This window comes from Chelonia mydas, chromosome 7 (genome assembly GCF_015237465.2).
Source record: "Chelonia mydas isolate rCheMyd1 chromosome 7, rCheMyd1.pri.v2, whole genome shotgun sequence".
Taxonomy (NCBI): Eukaryota; Metazoa; Chordata; order Testudines; family Cheloniidae; genus Chelonia; species Chelonia mydas.
Window position 1 is genome coordinate 13,424,195 of NC_057853.1, and position 7,411 is coordinate 13,431,605.

Consider the following 7,411-nt stretch of genomic DNA (forward strand, 5'->3'; position numbering starts at 1 on the left):
GACGATAAAAAGATTGGGCATTTTTTGTTGTTGTTTTTACAGGTAGCCTAATGGAAATAGATCCTGATTACTTTTGACACATGTTAATGGTGCTTGTCACATTCTCTGTATTTTCATCATGACATGCATAATTTTTGATGACATGTGTCACCTTTTGTATATTTCTTAAATATATGTCATTTGCTAAAAATATACAAGATATTGGCAAAGTATGCATACCAACAATTGCATAAAAGCATCTCACAACAGCAAATGCACCAGTGATTGGCAGGAAGAAGATACGGTTTATTTTTTAAACTAAGTTACAAAACATTTCCCCCCCCCCAAAAAAACCCTTTTTTTAAAAAGGTGGCTTTTAAAGGTTATCTTGGGGGGGGGGGGGGGGGGGGGAGAGGATGATACCAGGGAGAGAAAGAAATAGTTGGAGTTTTTCTGGCAGATATTTGCCTTTTCCTGCTGTGAAAAAGCTGTAAAATGCTGATACAATAATGTGGTAGTCATTGATTTATATGGTTTGGCAAAAGCTAGGCCAGCTCCTCCGAGGAGGAAAGGGAACAGGAGAGACACATTTCAGTCTGGCATTGAGAAATGGCTGTTCAGCATTCGGGATGTGACCTTCTGCCATTTGAAGTGTATGGTTGATATTATTCTTACTCTGGGAGAAGCAGTCGGGGATTACTGAATGTTTTAATATCCCACAATGCACATAAAAACTGGGGCACCTGGAGAAATGGCAGGTGACCCCTTTTGGATCAGAATGGATGACTCACTTTGACTGCTGTTCTCTTAAAAATACCTCTCAACAAATGTAACTGTCTTGTATACCTTGTACTGTATATATGTACATATAACTATAGGGACACATTGTCCAAATAAGATCCCATTTACTGGCTTTGTACTGATTTTTGTTGTTGTTACAATCACTTTCTTGCCATTGAACTACAAGCGGGGCCAGAGATACAGAGACTAACCCCAGAATCAGATTACTGTCCAAACTCCCCCAAAGTTTAGAGGAATTTGGTGCTCCAGTTTGGTCCATTATAGAAAGAAGATCTAAAAAATGAAGGTGGGATCAAGACCCAATCTTTCCCAAAGTTTAGGTCCATTATTTCACTTAGCACTCATTGTTACTACCTGGCCCTGTAGTGCTCAATGCAGTCACCAGTCAGTGATGAGTGAGCCCAGTCGCTAGTGTTTCCAGGCCAACTGGGTCTCAGTAGATTCCAGACACTATTTCCAGTTCTGAACTCTTAGGGCACACGCTTGGGCTCAGCCCTCCTGTCTGATGCCTTTCAAGAGGCACTGTCACCCTAGACCTTGAAACCAGTGTCTGAGACCTTCCTATGTCCCCCTGCCTTCACTGCTTATACACATTCCCCCAGAGCTCCACCGAGGCTGTGGTCACCCTGGAATTCTGGTTTAACCCTGTCAAGTACAATGTGGTAGGAAAGCAAGGAACACAAGTTTAGCAAAGGAATATCTTAACCATGGTGATTTTACTCTTAAAGCATCTGAGAGTTATCAATCTTTGAAAATAACAGAAGTCCTGAGTTGCACCCTCACCTCATCTGATCTCACCCTTCCTGTCAGTCTGAGATGCATTAGCATTTCAAGTTACGCAGAGTCCCTTCTTACCTCTTTCTCCTTCAGGTCCTTCTTACATGTTGTGATGGGCACCCCCTGCTCAGAGTAGCAGCTGGCTCTCAAGTAGAGTTTCTGGTCTCTGTGCCAGGTGCTCAGCTGAGACTCTCTAGCATTCTCCCCCACCCCCTTTTTTTCATGCTTGCTCCACCTGCAGGCCCTTGTGTAGGAAAACTATTGTTCCATGAGAACAGGCCAGCAGGCAGAGACAATCAATGTTGATGGCCCAAGATTGCCATCTGGTCCTTCAACAAGTATCAAACACCTGTCCTCAGCAGGGCAACTGTCTGTAACAACAGGCAGAACCATAGGTTGTCTTTGGGCATGTCCAGGCTTGTATTCAATACATAGTACACAATGGAGTTCATAGTTTGATATTGACATATCCCACTCTGTCGCCCCCATCTCCAGCTTTAAGCCTTGGAGGAATACTGACAGATTGTAAAAGAAATAAATTTTGCAGAAAACATATACAGAAGGAGTGTAATTTTCAGTCCCAAATAAGCACATATTTGACCAGTGAAAATCCTTATGGAAAACAAAGCTTAGTATTCAGTTGATACATTTCTGCTTTTCTTTATTGACTATACTGTATTATCCTTTTGTTTAACTGGCTAAATATGGAATCTGCAGGAAATTCTGATACATAGGGATGGGAACCCACTTCAGATAAAAATAAGAACTTCTCTGAACCACTGCCCGAAACACAAGCTGAACTCCAGGAAAATACTTTGTCATTCAGAAAGTTGAGATAATATGTTGGTACTCATTACCTTTTATGTTAGGATTTTGTTGTACTCTGGGATATAGCCAGGATTGGAATGGAACGTACCAATAGTAAAGTAGCAAAGTTGAATGGTCAGGAGTGTGGGCAAATGCTTTCAATCTAATGGATAAAAGGACCATTCTTTCCAAGTAACTGCGCTATAAAGATTAGATGGAATGACAATATTGACTATATTAATAGAAGCAAAGGTATACTTTACAAGATAGTAAATTCTAGCCATACAAACAAGATTTCTCCTTATGGGAAAGTACTACAGAATTTAGTAGCATATGAAAATCTTTCTGTAGAGCTTTTTTATCATGGATAAATATACTGTTACTTCCTCAAATCTGGTTTTAAAAGTCTATAGGGTTTTAGAGTGATTTCTGCAGAGCCCTTTTTCTTCTGTTCCTTTTCTGGTCCCAATTCAGCAAAGCATGTAAGTATATGCTTCACTTCATGCTTATGAGTAATCCCATTCTTATGCAGCAAAGCACTTTAAACACGGGCTTAATTACTTTGACAAATAGGGATAGGATTACTCACATGTAAGTAATTTGCTGAACTAGAGCCTAAATTTTGTAGGACATTTTGATAAAACTGATGACAAAAACATGAGGATTTATTATAATTTGACTGGAAATATGTAGCTACTGTAGTTCTTCACATACACTTCACCAGTAATACCCATTTACTTATTGAATATTGAAAAATGGCAGTTATAGTGTACAGTAGGCTGCACATAATAAGTAGTTTTTGAATAGATGAGGTTTTAATACTTATTTTAAATACCTCCAAAATATTATTTTGATGTAGAGAACACAGACAAGATCAATAGTTAGACCCTACATTTAACAGTCTGAGCATATGTTGTAATGCATACACGTCTCCTTGTGAAATGAAACAAAGTCGTTGTGCCATGTAGAGTAAGTGGCTGGATGATTGAATGGAGCTAGCAGAAGAAGTCATTGTATATTAGCCTTACAAATGAAAAAGAAATCTTATAATGAGTGAAACTGGAAAGGATCTATCAATTTGGTTGTTTGACAGGAAACAAGAACTCTGAAATTTACTTTGCTTCCTCCCAATGAGTGTAGGTCATGCGAGAAATTCATTTTGAAGGGATTCGGCACGTTCCCATTAATTATAGTCATGCTTATAGAATATATGATGCTTATAAAACAGAAATGTTTCTGGGGGGGAAGGGCACTCGTTTCATTGTTATGGACTTTAATTATATATAACTGAGGCTTCTAAAGACAGGACTGTATTAGTAGGTTGGAGCAGGAGGTGCACAGACCACATAGCAGTGCTTGGAGGCATTACACCTGCGCAGAGTAAGAGGAAAGATAAAGGTCTTGATTCTCCTGTGTGATGGAGCTTTGCTCAGTGCACCAGAGAGTGCTCTCATGAAGCCACTTCAAGGTCTTTTGTTGTTAGGGCCTTCCCATCCCCAGTGTGACTTGATGCTTCTGTGTAGAGCTATATGAATAGCTGAGTTTTCAGTTCACCATTTGCAATATTGTAGCCATGTTGGTCCCAGGATATTAGAGAGACAAGGTGGGGAAGGTTATATATTTCACTGGACCAAAGTTTGGTGACTGCAGAGGTGTTAACAGGCCACTTCACCTTGAATGGTCTCTTAGAATATGTGTTAACTACTTGTGCTAAACAATCTGTTCCACCTTGTATTCAGCTGTGACACTCTAAGGCCATGTCAACTCTAGCAAGCTTACAAAGGCACAGCTGTACTGTACCAGTTGTGTTGCTGTAAGAGTGCTCATGTAGCTGTCCTATGCTGACTGGAGAGAGCTCTCCTCTCGACATAATAAAACCACTTCAACAAGTGCACTACCACTTATGGTGGCACAACGTATGTCATTTTGGGGTTTTTTTTCACACCCTTGAGCGACATAAGTTTTGCCGAAATAAGTGGTAATGTAGACATAGCATTAATACCTTTCCCAGACGTGAAGAAGAGCTCTATGTCACTTGGAAGCTTCTCTCTCTCACCAGCAGAAGTTGGTCCAACAAAAGATATTACCTCACCCAAGCTGTCTTTTTTTCAAGTCACTGGCAGGTCTGAAAAATTTGAAAAAGAAATTTGTTTGGGTCAACCCAAAATGGATTCTTTGATAAATCAGAAAGTCAGAAAAAAGTTTCAGGTGGAACAAAATGTTCAGTTCAACTTGAAATGAGACATTTTGCTTTGTTTCCAGGCATTTTAACTGTTTTTTTGTTTGTTTTTTTAAATAAAAGCAAAGCGAACTTGGAAACCAAAGGCTAGTTTAAAAAAAAAAAGAGGAGGAGAAGGTATGCCCCCATTATGCCAATGGCTGGGGCACTCACTTGGGATGTGGGAGATGCAGGTTTGAATCTTCACTCTGGAACAGACACTTAAACCCAGATCTCTTCCCTCCTCAGGTGAGTTCACTAAGCTATTGTGTGTTCTCCGGTGGTGTTTTTCTCCTGTTGGAACTGTATAAATAATTAAACATGCATTGTCTCAGAGCGTGAGAATGACTCTATGGCCTGGTGGTTAGGGTACTCACCTGGGTTCCAGTTTCAGTGAACAGATAAGTTAATAATACTGTGAGAAAGATTTTTCACAGCATGTTTGAGCAGTACACTGGATTATGTTACTACAAAACTGACTAGGGATTACACAGCTCAAGTCCTGATTCTTCTCTCATTTGCACCAGTGTAAATCAGGTGTAACGCTACTGAAACAGTGGACGCATTCAGCTGTATAACTGGCATAACAGACAAGAGGATAAGGGCCTGAGTCATCTTGAAATTAATATGCAGATTTGGTCAGAACTATCATGTTGCTTAGGCCAACAGCTTCGAACAAAGTGTTGCTTTAAAAAAAAAAGCATGCAAGCATTCACACTTTAAAAATAGATACAAATATATAGGTACTGTATAGACTAAGTGCAAGGTAAGTTTATATTATAGAGCCATGAACACCGACTAAACAATAAATTATTTTTAAGGTTCAAATATTGAGCTCTAGAAGAAAATCAAAAGTGCTTTCCTGCTGTTCTTTTCAATATTCATGTGATGTTTTATTCTGAAGTTAGATTCATCCACACTCTAAAATATACTCTACTTTTATCTTAAGTATTGCTATATCCAAAGGAACAAAGAATGTTTCTTATCAGCATCTTCCTGCTGGACTTCCTAATGCATTTGATTTCCAGCTATTAACCCAGGAGACCTATGTTCACAATCACTTTGTGGTTCTTAAGACCCTACAGGTTTAGTGGTGTATAGACATCCTTACAAAGATTATTACTTTATTTTGTACTGAACAATGTTTGCCAATATCCTCTTGGCTTGGGGCTGAAAGATGACTAGAAAATCAACCAGCTAAACCACTGGGGATCTAAATTTTTCTCTTGCCCTGCTATTTGCTTTCAATAAAACCCCAGAAACATGAATTTTCAACAGCATCTCACACTATTTTAAGTGGGAAATATCATGGTATCATCACACTCTGGCCAAAAATAGTTAGATGAGCTCGTTCAAGGCTTCTTGTAAAAATAAATGACAGACTCACCAGCGGGACACATTCTGTTCTCACTTATACCTGAATAAATCAGGAGTAACTCCATTGAAATTAATAGCCATGTTGGAGTAAAACTGACATATGTGAGATCAGAATTTAGCCATAGTGGGAGAAGTAGGGCCATTGCAACAGACAGGCTTTGCTAGAATATACTGTACAGAAATTCTACAGATCAGAATACATACCCAATTCTCAGCGACTACCTAAAATGTCCAAATACAGATATTAACCTACTAATAAAAAGCAATAACTACTTGTAATATTATTTTTTTAAACATGTGCTTTAAAGATGAACCTTAGTTATAACAAACTCCCAAACTTCATACCAACATGGCATTGTTTTGTTTTTTTCTTATGATTGGTATTTACCTTAATTTTCTTAGCAGAAGGCCATGCCCTCCATCACAGGCATTTTGATCAATTTTGCATTACCCAATTTTATCCAAAATCATAAGTCATATGTTAACTGATTTTCTCCTGATGTGATTACAGAGATATTTTTTCCTGCCATTTACATTTATGAGATTTATGGGACAAACCCTTTTAACATGAATAGGAATGAAGCATTTAAGGACCTGATTGAGGAAAGGACACTTATTCAGAGAAACACTTAAACCTGTGTTTAAGTCCCATTGAAGTCACAGGCTTAAAGGTAAGCACAAGCTTAAATACTTTCCTGAACAGAGACTAAACATGGTTAATTACTTACCTATATCAGGAACTACCGGCCCTATGCTAGAAATATGAGTAATAAATCATTATGCTGGAGGATTATGCTTTCCTTTCCTGCCATTTACATTTATGAGATTTATGGGACAAACCCTTTTAACATGAATAGGAGAGGAAATATCATCTTACATTAATTGGTTCCTTCTAATCCTAAACTCTAATACCCATGGACTATAGCAACTCTGTGTCACAGAACTGGTTTATTTAATATACACACACATATACCAGCTCATTTTTGGTGTTGAGATCCACGTGTAGAACTTGGTGAATATATCCAACTGCTTACAAAAGCTGAAATCACTTTATTCACATCCATTTTGTTCACTTTTTGCTCACTTGAGTTTTGCATTACTTTTTTCTGTGCAACCCTTGCACATGCTGTAGAAACACCAGTCCAGCTTGAGTGGGACAGGTGGCCCCAGAGCTCTTATAGAAGTACAAAGCCTCTAGCACGTGTCTCGAGATCTGTGCATCTTAATTGGGCACCTAGAGGTTGTTGGGCAGAACCTCCTGTTTGTTTCACAGAATAATCCTCTCCCCAGGGGCTGACTTGCTATTATTTGTGTTGCAGTGGTTAGGAGCTCCAGTACTGTATCAGGACCCCACCGTATAAACAAACAAAAAAAGATGGTCCCTTCCACAAATTGCTTACAATATAAGTAAAAGAAAAAAGACAACAGGTACATACATACAGATATGTGGGA